This window comes from Entelurus aequoreus, linkage group LG14 (genome assembly GCF_033978785.1).
Source record: "Entelurus aequoreus isolate RoL-2023_Sb linkage group LG14, RoL_Eaeq_v1.1, whole genome shotgun sequence".
In the NCBI taxonomy this organism is placed as follows: domain Eukaryota; kingdom Metazoa; phylum Chordata; class Actinopteri; order Syngnathiformes; family Syngnathidae; genus Entelurus; species Entelurus aequoreus.
This window is the reverse complement of record NC_084744.1, coordinates 33,439,677-33,460,467: the sequence shown is the minus strand read 5'-3', so window position 1 is coordinate 33,460,467 and position 20,791 is coordinate 33,439,677. Positions and strand designations below refer to the sequence as shown.

Genomic DNA, 20,791 nt, shown 5'->3' with positions numbered 1-20,791 from the left:
AACCTGCTCCAAAAACGACTCAAACATGCTACATGAAACATGCTACAAGTCATGCTACTGTACATAAAGCATGCTACAAAAAACCTGCTCCAAAAAAAAAAAAAGCTTCATGAAACATGCTACAAATCATGCTACTGTACATAAAGACATTTTACAAAAAACCTGCTCCAAAAATGACTCAAAATTTTACATGAAACATGCTACAAAAACTTAACATGAATGCAACAGAAAACAAACTACAAAAAAACATGTAGCATGAAACATGCTAACAAACACAACATTAAAGATGCTACATAAACATGCTAAAATAATTATGCTACAATAACATGTTACTTAGAACATACTACAAAAACATGCTACACAAACACAACATTAAAGATGCTACATAAACATGCTAAAATAATTATGCTACAATAACATGTTACTTAGAACATACTACAAAAACATGTTAAACAAACACAACATAAAATATGCAACATCAACATGCTAAAAGAATAATGCTCCAATAACATGTTACTTGGAACATACTACAAAAACATGTTACACAAACGCAACATAAAAGATGCTACATACACATGCTAAAATAATTATGAATATAATTAAAAATTAATTCACTCCACATTCACACCTTCATGGTGGTTAGCTACATGCTGTAGTACTTTAAAAGATTTATTTAAATAAAAAGTGTGTAACAAATCAAATCTATCATTGTTGTTTCTGACCGGTGTTGTGTCCTACCCTATTCAGCGGTACTTGAACGCATCATAGGAGTATAGAAGGATCACTCATCTTCCCGATGGGGAAACATGTTAATGTCTCTTCTTTCATGTTAGCATTTAAGCTAGCACCAGTCAGTCCGTGGGTTGATCAAAGTGCAGTTGTCAGTCACGGCTTCTCCGTCATTATAACCCTATAAACGCCAAATGCATCATAAGTGATACAACGGGTTTTGGAGCCCAGTGTCATTTTGTCTTCCTAAAAAGCCAGATGTATCAGATCAGATGCATGCATTACACATATCACCCACATGGTGGCAGTAATGGACTTATTAGAGTGCTGTCCTGCAAGATTGCCACAAAGAAGAAACGAGAGACACCTGATTTTTTAAGATAAACTTTGCCGAATCTAAAGGGAAAAGGTAATAAAAATTTACTTTTTTTTACTGACACATTGGTATGAACAGTTAATCGGTTTATGTGATGTGAAATTACTTAATATTTCATCATATATTTTATAGTAAAACTGTTTTTAAAAGTGTGTATCAAATTTGATACAACAAGTTTAAAAGGTCATAAATTGGTTAATTGTCATTTTATTGTATTTCCTGCATTATAAATACCATGGTTTTAAATAAACACATGTCATGTGTACATTACACTATGGTGTGTTTAGAGGTCAAATATACGTATACAATTTGCTACATTATTTTGTGGCGATCACTTGGTGTGTGGTGCGAAAAAAATAAATAAATAAATACATTTTAAAAAATGGGATTGTGCTGAAAATGTAAATTTTAAAACTAAATCACATAAAAAAAATGCATAATGATAATGACGTTTTTTTGAAGATTGAAGATGCTTTAAAAATGATAAAAATGTGAATTTAAGTGATGTGGAGCAGCTGGGGAACATGACCAATGTTCTTTTTATGTCTGGAAATAACATGATAAATACTTAATTATATTTTGGCTTGTTATATTAAAAAAAAAAACCCCAAAAAACTTTGTGACCTGCTGTATCAGATATGATACACATCGAAAACCAAATTATTTTTGTAAAATAAAAAATACATGTCTTCAGAAGGACTAATAAAAGCTCCAATTTCAAATAATTGAAGTGTCTGTCGTTGAAGTTCAAGTAGCAGTGATTGTCTCACACACACTCGGTGTTCTCATTGTAGCAGTCAAAGTCAACACATGAGAAAATGCAAGACATGCTTCTTACCAGCGTGGTAATGTTTGGATGGCGTAGGTTCTTCTTCACACCTTGATGCCTCCTTCTTGTCCAGCAGGTGTCACTCAGCAACTGGAGCTGTCAATCAAAGAGGTGAGTATTATTTAACACTTAGGCTTAGGTCAGGCTGATTAGAAAGTCATCAAAGGTTCTGCATAAATAACTGCCGATAATACAAATGTACATGATGGCTAGTGGGGAACTAGTGGGGCCACATTAAATGAACTAGCGGGGCCACCTTAACGGAATCGGCGGGCCACACCACATGCATTACATGATGCAACAGGCCAAATTAAATGACGTGGCGGGCCACATTAGATGGTGCGTCGAGCCGCTTTACACGATGCGGCGGGCCACCTTAAATGACGTGGCGGGCTACATTAAATGATGCGGTGAGCCACCTTAAATGATGTGGCGGAACACATTAAATTATGCGGAAGGCCACCTTAAATAATGTGGCAAGCCACATTAAATGATGCCGGGGGCCACCTTAAATGATGTGGCTACATTAAATGATGCGGCGAAACACATTAAATTATGCGGCAGACCACATTAAATGATGTGGCGGGCCACATTAAATGATGTAGCGAACACATACATGATGTGGCGGGCCACCTTAAATGACCTGGCGGGCTACATTAAATGATGTGATGGGTCACATTAAATGACGTGGCGGGCTACATTAAATGATGCTGTGGGCCACCTTAAATGACGTGGACTGCCACCTTAAATGACCTGGCGGGCTACATTAAATGATGTGGTGGGTCACATTAAATGATGTGGCGGGCTACATTAAATGATGCGGTGGGCCACTTTAAATGACGTAGACCGCCACCTTAAATGATCTGGCGGGCTTCATTAAATGATGCGGTGGGCCACCTTCAATGATGTGGCGGGCCACATTAAATGACTTAGCAGGCTACATTAGATATTGCGGTGGGCCACCTTAAATGACGTGGCGGGCCAACTGAAATGATGTGGCAGGCCACCTTAAATGACTTGGCAGGCTACATTAAATGATGCGGCGGGTCACATTAATGACGTGGACAGCCACTTAAATGACGTGGCGGGCTACATTAAATGATGCGGCGGGTCACATTAATGACGTGGACAACCACATTAAATGATGCGGCGGGTCACAATGACGTGGACAGCCACTTAAATGATGTGGCGGGCTACATTAAATGACGCGGCGGGTCACATTAATGACGTGGACAGCCACATTAAATGATGTGGCGGGCTACATTAAATGACGCGGCGGGTCACATTAATGACGTGGACAACCACATTAAATGATGCGGCGGGTCACAATGACGTGGACAGCCACTTAAATGATGTGGCGGGCTACATTAAATGATGCGGTGGGTCACATTAATGACGTGGACAGCCACATTAAATGATGTGGCGGGCTACATTAAATGACGCGGCGGGTCACATTAATGACGTGGACAACCACATTAAATGATGCGGCGGGTCACATTAATGACGTGGACAGCCACATTAAATGACGTGGACAGCCACATTAAATGATGTGGCGGGCTACATTAAATGATGCGGCGGGTCACATTAATGACGTGGACAGCCACTTTAAATGATGTGGCGGGTCACATTAATGACGTGGACAGCCACTTTGAATGATGTGGCGGGTCACATTAAATGATGTGGTGGACAGCCACATTAAATGATGCGGCGGGTCACATTAATGACGTGGACAGCCACTTTAAATGATGTGGCGGGTCACATTAAATGATGTGGTGGACAGCCACATTAAATGATGCGGCGGGTCACATTAATGACGTGGACAGCCACATTAAATGATGTGGTGGACAGCCACATTAAATGATGCGGCGGGTCACATTAATGACGTGGACAGCCACCTTAAATGATGTGGTGGACAGCCACTTTAAATGATGTGGCGGGTCACATTAAATGATGTGGACAGCCACTTTAAATGATGTGGCGGGTCACATTAAATGATGTGGTGGACAGCCACATTAAATGATGTGGCGGGTCACATTAATGATGCTAAAGCGTTAATAATTATCGACGTGTTTCTTGCATATTTTTTCATTCCATCTAAATACAAAATATAACAAACAAAAAAAAGTTTTGTCGGCAAGAAAAGGGTCAGGAATTTTTTGTCTTTTTTTTTTTTGTCCTTTACCTTTGCTTACTTTTTGTCAAAGTGAAGTTTGTTCACTCGCGTTAAAAAATATTTTTTCAATAAAATCACGTTTTTTTTTTTGCCGCTGACGATTTAAAAATAAAATATGGACGCGGGAGGAAGAAGGTCGTTTTATTAAAAAGACATTTTCCCAAGAAGCATTACTTACAATAAGTCATTTTACGCAGGCAACATACTTTATGTACGTCAATATTGGTTAGTCACAATGGTAGAAAAAAAAAAAGGTGTGACAAAGTCATTGATGCTTTCTTCTGCCTCTCCATGACTCATTGCAATATCATAACCTCTGCTTATCTGCCGTATCCTCCCACATTCTCTGCAGGCACTGAGGTGGACAGCCTGCCACGCAGCAACAACAACAGCATGATGTCGATCATTACCCCAACCCTCCTCCTTCCACCATAAAAAGCCATACCTTTGCTCAATGGAAATCCAGTTTTGTATGAAGGATGCCACCCATTTTTGCCGACCGAAAATTGAAGTTTTGGGCCATATTTGTCATTAAAACAACTCTCTATTGTTTCTTTTGTACAAAACCCAACTTTGCTTTTTTTTTGCAAATATTAGCTCATTTGGAATTTGATGCCTGCAACATGTTTCAAAAAAAGCTGGCACCAGTGGCAAAAAAGAGTGAGAAAATTGGGGAATGCTCGTCAAAGACTTATTTGGAACATCCCACAGGTGAACGGGCTAACTGGGAACAGGTGGGTGCCATGATTGGGTATGAAAGCAGCTTCCATGAAATGCTCAAACAAGGGCGGGGCGAGGGTCACCACTTTGTCAACAAATGAGCAAATTGGTTTAAGAACAACATTTATCAACCAGCTATTGCAAGGAATTTAGGGATTTCACCATCTACGGTCCGTAATATCATCAAAATATCAGAGAACCTGGAGAAAGGCCGAAAACCAACATTGAATGCCCGTGACCTTGGATCCCTCAGGCGGTACGGCATCAAAAAGCCACGTCAGTGTGTAAAGGATATCACCACATGGGCTCAGGAACACATCAGATAACCACTGTCAGTAACTACAGTCGGTCGCTACATCTGTAAGTGCGAGTTAAAACTCTACTATGCAAAGCCACAGACATTTATCAACAACACCCAGAAACGCCGCCGGCTTCGCTGGGCCCCGAGCTCATCTAAGATGGACTGATGCAAAGTGGAAAAGTCTTCCGTGGGCTGACGAGCCCACATTTCAAATAGTTTTTGGAAACTGTAGACGTTAAGAGGAAGAGAACCATCCGGATTGTTTCTAGGGTGAAAGTGTAAAAGGCAGCATGTGTGATGGTATGGGGGTGTATTAGTGGCCAAGACATGGGTAACTTACACGTCTGTGAAGGCACCATTAATGCTGAAAGGTACATACAGGGTTTTGGAGCAACATATGTTGCCATCATGGACGCCCCTGCTTATTTCAGCAAGACCGCGATCACGTTTGAAAAGATCCGATTCCAAAAGCTTGTGGACCAAATCTGATGCAGATTTGAAGCGCTTTGGAGCGCTTAGACTGGCAATCCGATCTGATTAGGTGCCCAGTGTCCTGATTCAGAGCCAGCAGTCCCACCACAAAACCCGGATCTCAGAGCCTAATGGTCTTTTGGAGATCTAGAATCTGTTAGGACAAAAGCATCCAACCTCAGTAGACCAACACATTCCTGTTCTATCATCTGAAAGGTTAGTTTGTACCACTCCACACATCCAAAGATCTTACCACACCAACAGTTCCTGGGGGTCCATGAACGGGTGAAGCACATAGTCCTGGTACCCATCCTTGCTCACAATGAACACATGAATAATATTATATATCATTAATGTCAGGGAACATCAAAGCATGACAAGTCCTCGTATCGGCAGTGACTCTCGGCTCCTCGTTTGAACTCCTGGCTCGGGTCGGAGGCTGCAGTTCTATCCGAGCTAATGGGTTTAGCCTACAGACTTACTGGACTTATTCTGGGAACATCACAGTCCCCAGGTCCACGCCACATTCAGCCAATGAATGACAGAGAAACACTGGCAAATGTTCTCCAGATTCAGTCCAAAGAAGATCCAAGTTCAACGGCCATTAGTTCTAGCAGCAGTTTCGGGTGTGCCAGGTGTATAGCTAGCACCCTACTGTCACCATACATGCATGGTACGGGTATAATGGTACATTACCATGCGTTATGGACTATAGAATAGAATAGAAGGTACTTTATTGATCCCTGGGGGAAATTCAGCACCACAGTTTGCTCACAATAAACACTTAGCTATTTTTTTACATGTGAATAATATAAATACAGTCTATTATACAGCATTATTCACATGTGAATAATATAAATACAGTCTATTATACAGCATTATTCACATGTGAATAATATAAATACAGTCTATTATACAGCATTATTCACATGTGAATAATATAAATACAGTTTATTAAACATCATTATTCACATGTGAATAATATAAATACAGTCTATTACACAGCATTATTCACATGTGAATAATATAAATACAGTTTATTAAACATCATTATTCACATGTGAATAATATAAATACAGTCTATTATACAGCATTATTCACATGTGAATAACAAATACAGTCTATTCATGTGTGAATAATATAAATACAGTCTATTATACAGCATTATTCACATGTGAATAATATAAATACAGTCTCTTATACAACATTATTCGCATGTGAATAACATAAATACAGTCTATTATACAGTATTATTCACATGTGAATAATGTAAATACAGTCTATTATACAGCATTATTCACATGTGAATAATATAAATACAGTCTATTATACAGCATTATTCACATGTGAATAATGTAAATACAGTCTATTATACAGCATTATTCACATGTGAATAATGTAAATACAATCTATTATACAGCATTATTCACATGTGAATAATATAAATACAGTCTATTATACAGCATTATTCACATGTGAATACTATAAATACAGTCTATTATACAGCATTATTCACATGTGAATAATATAAATACAGTCTATTATACAGCATTATTCACATGTGAATAATATAAATGCAGTCTATTATACAACATTATTCACATGTGAATACTATAAATACAGTCTATTATACAGCATTATTCACATGTGAATAATATAAATACAGTCTATTATACAGAATTATTCACATGTGAATAATATAAATACAGTCTATTATACAGCATTATTCACATGTGAATAATATAAATACAGTTTATTAAACATCATTATTCACATGTGAATAATATAAATACAGTCTATTATACAGCATTATTCACATGTGAATAATATAAATACAGTTTATTAAACATCATTATTCACATGTGAATAATATAAATACAGTCTATTATACAGCATTATTCACATGTGAATAACAAATACAGTCTATTCATGTGTGAATAATATAAATACAGTCTATTATACAACATTATTCACATGTGAATAACAAATACAGTCTATTCATGTGTGAATAATATAAATACAGTCTATTATACAGCATTATTCACATGTGAATAATGTAAATACAGTCTATTATACAGCATTATTCACATGTGAATAATGTAAATACAATCTATTATACAGCATTATTCACATGTGAATAATATAAATACAGTCTATTATACAGCATTATTCACATGTGAATACTATAAATACAGTCTATTATACAACATTATTCACATGTGAATAATATAAATACAGTCTATTATACAACATTATTCACATGTGAATACTATAAATACAGTCTATTAAACATCATTATTCACATGTGAATAATATAAATACAGTCTATTATACAGCATTATTCACAAGTGAATAATATAAATACAGTCTATTATACAGCATTATTCACATGTGAATAATATAAATACAGTCTATTATCCAGCATTATTCACATGTGAATAATGTAAATACAGTCTATTATACAGCATTATTCATATGTGAATAATATAAATACAGTCTATTATACAGCATTATTCACATGTGAATAATATAAATACAGTCTATTATACAGCATTATTCACATGTGAATAATGCATTATTCACATGTGAATAATGTAAATACAGTCTATTATACAGCATTATTCATATGTGAATAATATAAATACAGTCTATTATACAGCATTATTCACATGTGAATAATATAATTGTATTATACATATACTCTACATTCAAGTACAGCGCACCGGTGTATAAGCCACACCCGCTGAATTTCAGGGAAAAATATGTTTCCATATATTAGTCGCACCCGACTATAAGTCGCAGATATTTATGTTATTTACACAGAAATGTGCTGTAAATATTTATTTACACACCCTAATTCTTTCCAAACGGTGTCTGTACCATGGAGGTAAAATGGCCGATCAAACAAAACAGAAGTCCCCGTCACGGACCCGCTAGCTGCGCACGCTAGCTCAGCCAAACAGACTCAATAACGCCACGGCGGAGTTTTTGGCGAGCTTACAAAACTGAAACAATACAAAAAGAAGGACATTGTAAGTCCAATAATGCTAACACGGACACTCCTAAACGTGTTAGCATATTAGCTGCTGCTAACGAGGCTAGCGTCATAACCTTCTTTTATCAAATGTTTACATTCCTTTACCTACTCTTAACTTTTTAAAACCATTTATCTTCCTTTACCAACTTTTTTACCCTTTAACTTTATTTTTTACATTTTATAACCTTTTTTTTTTAACCTTTTTTACTTTCTTGCATACTTTGTGCCTTATTTTTTATTTAGTTTTTACCTTCTTTTATCTACCTTTATTTACTTTTTACCTCTTACCCTATTTATTTTTTTACAATATTTAACCATTTTCTTTTTACCTTTTTCTCATACTTCGAACCTTCTTTTTACTTTGTTTTTACCTTCTTCTACCAAATTGTAACTCTTTTTTTTTTTTTTTTACCTTATTCTCACCTTCTTTTAACTTTTTTTTTACCTCCTTTTATCTTCTTTTACCTACTTTCTTACCTTTTACCCTAATTTAAAAAAAAATTTTTAACCTATTTTTTTCCCTTTTTTTACTTTCTTGCAGACTTTGTGCCTCATTTTTTATTTTGCTTTTACCTTCTTTTATCTTCCTTTATTTACTTTTTACCTCTTACCCTATTTCTTTTACAATATTTAACCAATTTCTTTTTACCTTTTTCTCATACTTCGAACCTTCTTTTTACTTTGTTTCTACCTTCTTTTACCAAATTTTTACTTTTTTTTTTTACCTTATCCTCACCGTCTTTTAACTTTTTTTTTTACCTCCTTCACATACTTTTTTACTTTTTACCCTAATTTTTTAAACATTTTTTAACCTTTTAAAAAATTTTTTTTTTACCTTTTTTACTTTCTTGCATACTTTGTATCTTATTTTTTTAAATTTAGTTTACCTTCTTTTATCTTCCTTTTACCCTTTTTAAAAATGTTTATATCTAACCAATTTTATTTACCTTTTTTATATTTTTGCATACTTCAAACCTTTTTGTTTTTACCTTCTTTTACCAAATGTTAGCTCTTTTTTTTTTTTTTACCTTATTCTCACCTTCTTTTAACTTTTTTTTTTACCTTATTTTATCTTCCTTTACCTACTTTTTACCTTTTACCCTTATTTTTTACATTATTTAACCTTTTTTTTTTAAACCTTTTTTTAACTTTCTTTTTACCATCACATTTAAATTTTTTATCCTGTAAAGAGACTTTGAGTACACTGAAAAGCGTATGTATTATTATAAAATGTATTATTATTATTACTAACATTACGATAGCCTGTATATGTATGCATGAAAACACAGCACAAAAAGTGAGGGGACTCGTCCAAAGGATGGCGCCATAGCACAAACTATAAAACACCTTTTCAGTGTACTTCCTTTTTTTTTTTTACTGTTTGTATTTTGGCTGCCAGCGAAGAAAAATCCCTTAAATTAGCCGCACCGTTTTATAGACCGCAGGGTTCAAAGTGTAGGTAAAAAGTGTGTAATTTCCGGTCTGCAGCCCTGAGGTGGACTCTGACAAAGTTATCTGAAAGTACAGCAGACTGACACTGGACTTTGGGAAACAGAGAGTTTATAAATCATGCAGCACAGAAGCTGTGCCTCGTCAGCAAGCTTCCGGCTAAATCCCCGGCGTCAAATTCCAGGACTGGTCCCGGGATGCATGACCGGGTCTGAGCGTCCAACAGGTACGGTACGAGGCACGGGAAGGGGAGTGTGTGAAAACACCCACACCCACTCGCATTGCAGCCAAGATCCAATATTGGACTTCAGCCATGTACAAATCATCAAGTTCCAACACATCGTACATGACTAAAAGATAGAAGTGGATTCACATTCAAATTGTGATTGTCACTCATCACATCAGAAATGGATTCATCACTTTCAAGAATTGATTTAAAAATATATATTTTGTGTGCCTCCTTTTAACAAGATTTACTTTTTTTAACCTATTTTTAAAAACCTTTTACCTTATGTTTATGTAAATTTGACCTTCTTTTAACACATTTTTACATCCGTTTACATCCTCTTAACTTTTTAAAACCTTTTATCTTCCTTTACTTACTTTTTTACCCTTTACCCTATTTTTTTTTTTACATTTTATAACCTTTTTACTTTCTTGCATACTTTGTGCCTTATTTTTTATTTTGTTTTTACCTTCTTTTATCTTCCTTTATTTACTTTTTACCTTTTACCCTATTTTTTATAATATTTAACCAATTTCTTTTTACCTTTTTCTCATATTTCGAAACTTCTTTTTACTTTGTTTTTACCTTCTTTTACCACATTTTTTTTAACCTTATTCTCACCGTCTTTTAACATTTTTTTTACCTCCATTTATCCTTCTTTACCAACTTTTTAAACTTTTATCCAAATTTTCAAAACATTTTTTAATCTTTTCTTCTTTTTTTTACCTTTTTACTTTCTTGCATACTTTGTATCTTATTTTTTTAAATTTAGTTTTTTACCTACTTTTATCTTGTTTTTACCCTTTTTAAAAAAAATATCTAACTAATTTTATTGTACCTTTTATACGTTTTTGCATACTTCAAACCTTTTTTTTTTACCTTCTTTTACCAAATGTTAGCTCTTTATTACCTTATTCTCACCTTCTTTTAACATTTTATCTTCCTTTACCTACTTTTTAACTTTTACTCTTATTTTTACATTATTTAACTTGTTTTTTTTGTACATTTTTTTAACTTCCTTTTTACCATCATTTTTTTTACTTTATTCTTGCATTATTTATTTTTACTTTCTTTTTACTTTGTGTTTTTACCTTCTTGTATCTCCCTTTACCTCTTTGTTTACCTTCATTGTACCTTGTTCACCTATTTTGTATTTTCTTTACCGTCTTTTTACCTTTTACATTTTTTAATTTTTTACTATATTATTTCTTTATTTGTGTACTTTACCTTCTTTTACAACCTTTTTAACTTTTTTCCTTCTTTTATCTTATTGTACATTATTTTACCTTATTCTTACCTTCTTTGTATGTATTTTTTTTACCTCGTTTTTACCTACTTTTTACATACTCTTCACCTTATTTGACCTCTTTTTAACTTGTTTTCCTGTAATTGATCTTCTTTTACCTCCTTGTTTTACCTGTACATTATTTTCCTTCTTCACATGTACATTTCCAATATACAAACATACTGTATAGTTTTATAATAACAAATAGTTTTTTTTATTGGAATAATCGTTTATTTACTCGCAGAAAATTGTTGTTATACTTCTGAATCGTTTGTTTTACTTTATACTTGCAAATAGTTATGCATGAGTGAAAATATTTGTGTGTTTGTGAAGATTTGGCAGTAATTTTACTCCGTAGAAATAAAAATGTTTTTACTCACCATTTGCAAGTAAGAAAACGATTTTCTTAAAAATTTTAAAAAATGGTTCGCAATTTAAAAAAAAAAAAATATATATATATAAATTCCATTCAAAAATGTTCACAAATATAAAAACTATTTTCTTAAAGGTAAAATCTTCTTTAAAATTCCACCCTTATTTTAATTATTTTTTACCTGTGAATCGTGCGTGAGTAAACACGATTTTGTGCGTTTTGGTGTAATTCCACTTAATAATTAATTATCGATATCGTCCGATACAAAACACGTATATCGTGACACAGATTTTAGCCCAGATTCTTATGTAAAGTCTAAAATGTGACCGACACGAAAACCGAGGCAAACTTTTGACGACAATTTTTCCCCGAAAACCGAATGCTACAAAAAGTAGGGCGTGCGAAAAACCGATGTAATATTTTTTATTGCGTAAAATTAGTTTTATGTTTCCGAATGTTCTTTTTTACTTGCAGAAATTTATTTTTATACCAACGAATATTTTTTTTATTGGAATAATCGTTTATTTACTCGCAGAAAATTGAATTTATACTTCTGCATCGTTTGTTTTACTTTATACTTGCAAATAGTTAAGCAAAAAATAAAAAATAAAAAATTATTCGCAATAAAAAATGAATTCAATTAAAAATCATTCACAAATATGAGAAACATTTTTTTTAAAGGTAAAATTTTCTTAAAAATTCCACCCTTATTTTAATTATTTTTTACCTGTGAATCGTGCGTGAGTAAAAACTTTTTTGTGCATTTTGGCGTAATTTCACTTTATAATTAATTATCGATATCGTCCGATACAAAACACGTATATCGTGATACAGATTTTAGCCCAGGATCTTATGTAAAGTTTAAAATGTGACAACCGAGGCAAAGTTTTGGCGACAATTTTTCCCAGAAAACCGAATGCTACGGAAAGTAGGGCGTGCGAAAAACCGATGTATTATTTTTTATTGCGGAAAATTATTTTTATGTTTCCGAATGTTCTTTTTTACTTGCAGAAATTTATTTTTATACTAACGAATATTTTTTTTAATTGGAATAATCGTTTATTTACTCACAGAAATTTGTTTTTATACTTCTGAATCGTTTTGTTTTACTTAATACTTGCAAACAGTTAAGCAAAAATAAATACAAATATAAATTATTCGCAATAAAAAATAAATTCAATTAAAAATGATTCACAAATATGAGAACAATTTTCTTAAAGGTAAAATTGTTCTTAAAAATTCCACCCTTATTTTAATTATGTTTTACCTGTGAATCGTGCTTGAGTAAAAACTTTTTTGTGCATTTTGGCGTAATTTCACTTTATAATTAATTATCGATATCGTCCGATACAAAACACGTATATCATGATACAGATTTTAGCCCAGGATCTTATGTAAAGTCTAAAATGTGACAACCGAGGCAAACTTTTGGCGAAAATTTTCCCCCGAAAACCGAATGCTACGAAAAGTAGGGCGTGCGAAAAAACCGATGTGTTATTTTTTCTTGCGGAAAATTAGTTTTATGTTTCCGAATGTTCTTTTTTACTTGCAGAAATTTATTTTTATACTAACAAATAGTTTTTTTTATTGGAATAATCGTTTATTTACTCGCAGAAAATTGTTCCTATACTTCTGCATCGTTTTGTTTTACTTTATACTTGCAAATAGTTATGCAAAAATAAATTAAAGAAAAAAATTATTCGCAATAAAAAATAAATTCAATTAAAAATAGCAAAGTTTTAGCGACAATTTTCCCAGAAAACCGAATGCTACGGAAAGTAGGGCGTGCGAAAAACCGATGTATTATTTTTTATTGCGGAAAATTATTTTTATGTTTCCGAATGTTCTTTTTTACTTGCAGAAATTTATTTTTATACTAACGAATATTTTTTTTTATTGGAATAATCGTTTATTTACTCGCAGAAATGTGTTTTTATAGTTCTGAATCGTTTTGTTTTACTTCATACTTGCAAACAGTTAAGCAAAAATAAATACAAATAAAAATTATTCGCAATAAAAAATCGAAAATCAATTCAATTAAAAATCATTCACAAATATGAGAACAATTTTCTTATAGGTAAAATGTTCTTAAAAATTCCACCCTCATTTTAATTATTTTTTACCTGTGAATTGTGCGTGAGCAAAAACTTTTTTGTGCGTTTTGGCGTAATTTCACTTTATGATCAGTTATCGATATCGTCCGATACAAAACATGTATATCGTGATACAGATTTTAGTCCAGATTCTTGTGTAAAGTCTAAAATGTGACCGACACGAAAACCGAGGCAAACTTTTGGCAACAATTTTTCCCCGAAAACCGAATCCTACGAAAAGTAGGGCGTGCGAAAAAAAACGATGTATTATTTTTTCTTGCAGAAAATTAGTTTTATGTTTCCGAATGTTCTTTTTTACTTGCAGACATTTATTTTTGTGTGTTTGTGGAGATTTGGCAGTAATTTCACTCCATAAAAATAAAAATGTTTTTACTCACCGTTTCCAAGTAAGAAAACGATTTTCTTAAAAAATTTTTTTTTAAATGATTCGCAATAAAAACTAAAAAAAATATTCAATTCAAAAACATTCACGAGTATGAAAACAATTTTCTTAAAGGTAAAATTTCACACTCATTTGATCTATTTTTTACCTGTGAATCGTGCGTGAGTAAAAACGTTTTAGTGCGTTTTGGCGTGATTTCACTTTATAATTCAATGTTTATTTATTTTTTATTTATAATTAGTAACCCCGTTCTCACCGACACGAAAACCGAGGTAAACTTTTGGCGACAATTTTTCCCCGAAAACCGAATCCTACGAAAAGTAGGGCGTGCGAACAAAAACCGATGTAGTATTTTTTCTTGCAGAAAATTATTTTTATGTTTCCGAATGTTCTTTTTTACTTGCAGACATTTATTTGTGTGTGTTTGTGGAGATTTGGCAGTAATTTCACTCCACAGAAATAAAAACGTTTTTACTCACCGTTTGCAAGTAAGAAAACGATTTTCTTAAAAATTAAAAAAAATGGTTCGCAATAAAAAAAAATATTCCATTCAAAAACGTTCACAAATATGAAAACTATTTTCTTAAAGGTAAACTTTTCTTTAAAATTCCACCCTTATTTTAATCATTTTTTACCTGTGAATCGTGCGTGAGTAAACACGTTTTTGTGCGTTTTGGCGTAATTTCACTTTATGATTAATTATTGATATCGTCCCATACAAAACATGTATATCGTGATACAGATTTTAGCCCAGATTCTTATGTAAAGTCTAAAATGTGACCGACACGAAAACTGAGGCAAATTTTTGGCGACAATTTTTCCCCGAAAACCGAATCTTACGAAAAGTAGGGCATGCGAAAAACCGATGTATTATTTTTTCTTGCAGAAAATAATTTTAATGTTTCCGAATGTTCTTTTTTACTTGCAGACATTTATTTGTGTGTGTTTGTGTTGATTTGGCAGTAATTTCACTCCACAGAAATAAAAACGTTTTTACTCACCGTTTGCAAGTAAGAAAACGATTTTCTTAAAAAAAAAAAAAAAAAGGTTCGCAATAAAAAAAAAAATTCCATTCAAAAACGTTCACAAATATGAAAACTATTTTCTTAAAGGTAAAATTTTCTTTAAAATTCCACCCTTATTTTAATTATTTTTTACCTGTGAATCGTGCGTGAGTAAACACATTTTTGTGCGTTTTGGCGTAATTTCACTTTATGATCAGTTATCGATATCGTCCGATACAAACACGTATATCGTGATACAGATTTTAGCCCAGATTCTTATGTAAAGTCTAAAATGTGACCGACACAAAAACCGAGGCAAATTTTTGGCGACAATTTTTCCCCAAAAACCGAATCCTACGAAAAGTAGGGCGTGCGAAAAACCGATGTATTATTTTTTCTTGCAGAAAATTATTTTTATGTTTCCGAATGTTCTTTTTTACTTGCAGACATTTATTTTTGTGTGTTTGTGGAGATTTGGCAGTAATTTCACTCCATAGAAATAAAAACGTTTTTATTCATCGTTTGCAAGTAAGAAAACGATTTCCTTAAAAAAAAATAAAAAAAAGTTTGCAATAAAAAAAAAAATTCCATTCAAAAACGTTCACAAATATGAAAACTATTTTCTTAAAGGTAAAATTTTCTTTAAAATTCCACCCTTATTTTAATTATTTTTTACCTGTGAATCGTGCGTGAGTAAACACGTTTTTGTGCGTTTTGGTGTAATTTCACTTTATGATTAATTATTGATATCGTCCCATACAAAACACGTATATCGTGATACAGATTTTAGCCCAGATTCTTATGTAAAGTCTAAAATGTGACCGACACAAAAGCCGAGGCAAATTTTTGGCGACAATTTTTCCCCGAAAACCGAATCCTACGAAAAGTAGGGCGTGCGAAAAACCGATGTATTATTTTTTATTGCGGAAAATTTGTTTTGTTTCAGAATGTTTTTTTTTTCTTGCAGAAATGTATTTTTGTGTGTTTGTGGAGATTTGGCAGTAATTTCACTCCATAGAAATAAAAACGTTTTTACTCACCATTTGCAAGTAAGAAAACGATTTTCTTAAAAATAAAAAAAAATGGTTCGCAATAAAAAAAAAAATTCCATTCAAAAACGTTCACAAATATGAAAACTATTTTCTTAAAGGTACAATTTTCTTTAAAATTCCACCCTTATTTTAATTATTTTTTACCTGTGAATCGTGCGTGAGTAAACACGTTTTTGTGCGTTTTGGCGTAATTTCACTTTATGATTAATTATTGATATCGTCCCATACAAAACATGTATATCGTGATACAGATTTTAGCCCAGATTCTTATGTAAAGTCTAAAATGTGACCGACACGAAAACCGAGGCAAATTTTTGGCGACAATTTTTCCCCGAAAACCGAATCTTACGAAAAGTAGGGCGTGCGAAAAACCGATGTATTATTTTTTCTTGCAGAAAATAATTTTAATGTTTCCGAATGTTCTTTTTTACTTGCAGACATATATTTGTGTGTGTTTGTGTTGATTTGGCAGTAATTTCACTCCACAGAAATAAAAACGTTTTTACTCACCGTTTGCAAGTAAGAAAACGATTTTCTTAAAAAAAAAAAAAAAATGGTTCGCAATAAAAAAAAAAATTCCATTCAAAAACGTTCACAAATATGAAAACTATTTTCTTAAAGGTAAAATTTTCTTTAAAATTCCACCCTTATTTTAATTATTTTTTACCTGTGAATCGTGCATGAGTAAACACGTTTTTGTGCGTTTTGGCGTAATTTCACTTTATGATCAGTTATCGATATCGTCCGATACAAAACACGTATATCGTGATACAGATTTTAGCCCAGATTCTTATGTAAAGTCTAAAATGTGACCGACACAAAAGCCGAGGCAAATTTTTGGCGACAATTTTCCCCCAAAAACCGAATCCTACGAAAAGTAGGGCGTGCGAAAAACCGATGTATTATTTTTTCTTGCAGAAAATTATTTTTATGTTTCCGAATGTTCTTTTTTACTTGCAGACATTTATTTTTGTGTGTTTGTGGAGATTTGGCAGTAATTTCACTCCATAGAAATAAAAACGTTTTTATTCATCGTTTGCAAGTAAGAAAACGATTTCCTTAAAAAAAAGAAAGAAAAAAGGTTTGCAATAAAAAAAAAAATTCCATTCAAAAACGTTCACAAATATGAAAACTATTTTCTTAAAGGTAACATTTTCTTTAAAATTCCACCCTTATTTTAATTATTTTTTACCTGTGAATCGTGCGTGAGTAAACACGTTTTTGTGCGTTTTGGTGTAATTTCACTTTATGATTAATTATTGATATCGTCCCATACAAAACACGTATATCGTGATACAGATTTTAGCCCAGATTCTTATGTAAAGTCTAAAATGTGACCGACACAAAAGCCGAGGCAAATTTTTGGCGACAATTTTTCCCCGAAAACCGAATCCTACGAAAAGTAGGGCGTGCGAAAAACCGATGTATTATTTTTTATTGCGGAAAATTTGTTTTGTTTCCGAATGTTTTTTTTTTCTTGCAGAAATGTATTTTTGTGTGTTTGTGGAGATTTGGCAGTAATTTCACTCCATAGAAATAAAAACGTTTTTACTCACCATTTGCAAGTAAGAAAACGATTTTCTTAAAAATAAAAAAAAATGGTTCGCAATAAAAAAAAAAATTCCATTCAAAAACGTTCACAAATATGAAAACTATTTTCTTAAAGGTACAATTTTCTTTAAAATTCCACCCTTATTTTAATTATTTTTTACCTGTGAATCGTGCGTGAGTAAACACGTTTTTGTGCGTTTTGGCGTAATTTCACTTTATGATTAATTATTGATATCGTCCCATACAAAACATGTATATCGTGATACAGATTTTAGCCCAGATTCTTATGTAAAGTCTAAAATGTGACCGACACGAAAACCGAGGCAAATTTTTGGCGACAATTTTTCCCCGAAAACCGAATCTTACGAAAAGTAGGGCGTGCGAAAAACCGATGTATTATTTTTTCTTGCAGAAAATAATTTTAATGTTTCCGAATGTTCTTTTTTACTTGCAGACATATATTTGTGTGTGTTTGTGTTGATTTGGCAGTAATTTCACTCCACAGAAATAAAAACGTTTTTACTCACCGTTTGCAAGTAAGAAAACAATTTTCTTAAAAAAATAAAAAAAATGGTTCGCAATAAAAAAAAAAATTCCATTCAAAAACGTTCACAAATATGAAAACTATTTTCTTAAAGGTACAATTTTCTTTAAAATTCCACCCTTATTTTAATTATTTTTTACCTGTGAATCGTGCGTGAGTAAACACGTTTTTGTGCGTTTTGGTGTAATTTCACTTTATGATTAATTATTGATATCGTCCGATACAAAACACGTATATCGTGATACAGATTTTAGCCCAGATTTTTATGTAAAGTCTAAAATGTGACCGACACAAAAGGCAAGGCAAATTTTTGGTGACAATTTCCCCCCGAAAACCGAATCCTACAAAAAGTAGGGCGTGCGAAAAACCGATGTATTATTTTTTATCGCGGAAAATTTGTTTTGTTTCCGAATGTTTTTTTTTTCTTGCAGAAATTTATTTTTGTGTGTTTGTGGAGATTTGGCATTAATTTCACTCCATAGAAATAAAAACGTTTTTACTCACCATTAAGAAAGAAGTAAGAAAGTAAGAAAACGATTTTCTTAAAAATGACAAAAAATGGTTCGCAATAAAAAAAATATTCCATTCAAAAACGTTCACAAATATGAAAACTATTTTCTTAAAGGTAAAATTTTCTTTAAAATTCCACCCTTATTTTAATTATTTTTTACCTGTGAAGCGTGCGTGAGTTAACACGTTTTTGTGCGTTTTGGTGTAATTTCACTTTATGATTAATTATTGATATAGTCCGATACAAAACACGTATATCGTGATACAGATTTTAGCCCAGATTCTTATGTAAAGTCTAAAATGTGACCGACACAAAAGCCGAGGCAAATTTTTCGCGACAATTTTTCCCCGAAAACCGAATCCTACGAAAAGTAGGGCGTGCGAAAAACCGATGTATTATTTTTTATCGCGGAAAATTTGTTTTGTTTCCGAATGTTTTTTTTTACTTGCAGAAATTTATTTTTCTGTGTTTGTGGAGATTTGGCAGTAATTTCACTCCATAGAAATAAAAACGTTTTTACTCACCGTTTGCAAGTAAGAAAACGATTTTCTTAAAAATAAAAAAAAATGGTTCGCAATAAAAAAATTTTTAAAAAAAATATTCCATTCAAAAACGTTCACAAATATGAAAATTATTTTCTTAAAGGTAAAATTTTCTTAAAAATTCCACCCTCATTTATTATTTTTTTCGTGCGCGAGTAACAACGGTTTTGTGCCTTTTGGTGTAATTTCACTTTATGATTAATTATCGATATCGTTTGATACAAAACCCGTAAATCGTGATACAGATTTTAGCCCAGATTCTCGTGTAGAGTCTAAAATGTGACCGACACGAAAACCGAGGCAAACTTTTGCCGACAATTTTCCCGGAAAACCGAATCCTACGGAAAGTAGGGCGTGCGACAAAAACCGACGTCCACTGAGTCGCTGGCTTTAACGACACAAACGCGAAACAAAAACGTCCCAATCTAAAAACCGGAAGTTGCCGCTAATAAAACCGGAAGCTGCTCGGTAGCCATTGGCAGCTGATAAATACCGATGCCGATATCACAGCACCGTCATGGATGCTCGCTAGCGGCGTGTCAAAAGGCCTGCGAGGACACATCCGCCATCTTTAGTAGCCGAACACAAAGTAACATGTAAATAAATGAGTTAGGTGACATTTACGCGAACACTAGCTTGGTTTTCGACGCCAAAGTGAGAGCCCCGCGGCGTTGACCGTCAAGCGCCGCCGTCACCGTTTGAAAGGCCGGCGTCCCGGTGAGGAGGTCGGGGGATTAAAGACGTTAATGGTTCTTACCGTGATGCTGCGGGGGAAACAAAGGTTGCCATCCGCTACGTCGGTGCGTCCGCTCGGCCTGACAGCATCCTGCTCCCAGCCAGCGGCGGCCTGGTCAAGCCGCTCAGCCGTAAAGCCTACGCTTCCGCTTATGTCTTTCACAATAAGAGCACAGTGTGTCGGTTAATTCCTCGAACCATCTCTGTAAGTTAACGTACGCGCTTCAGTTTTTGTGTAATAATTATTAGAAATTTTAGGCAAATTCACAACCATCATGTCGTGTTAAAGTGATTGAAAGTAACGTTCATTACACTTTATTTTGAAAGCACTTCCTTTCCCCCCCGTTCGTACTCATGAAAGCTTTTCAAAGCAGTGAGACAAAGTGA

At 33.3% G+C, this 20,791-nt stretch overlaps 1 protein-coding gene and 1 long non-coding RNA gene across 2 annotated transcripts in view; one reads left to right on the top strand and one right to left on the bottom strand.

Moving 5' to 3' along the window:
- Positions 1–4,642, top strand: part of LOC133664780 (uncharacterized) — a 52,567-nt gene extending 47,925 nt beyond the window's left edge. The window contains exons 2-3 of the long non-coding RNA XR_009828621.1: positions 2,011–2,045; positions 4,460–4,642. This is a non-coding gene — a long non-coding RNA (uncharacterized LOC133664780). The remainder of the gene's footprint in view (positions 1–2,010; positions 2,046–4,459) is intronic.
- LOC133664777 (protein FAM110B-like) overlaps positions 1–20,525 on the bottom strand; it is a 36,699-nt gene extending 16,174 nt beyond the window's left edge. Inside the window, exons 1-2 of the mRNA XM_062069679.1 lie at positions 20,427–20,525; positions 1,944–2,030 (exon numbers count right to left, since the gene is read on the bottom strand). The gene's annotated coding sequence lies outside the window, so the exon portion shown is untranslated. The remainder of the gene's footprint in view (positions 1–1,943; positions 2,031–20,426) is intronic.
- Between the last annotated feature and the right edge of the window lie 266 nt (positions 20,526–20,791).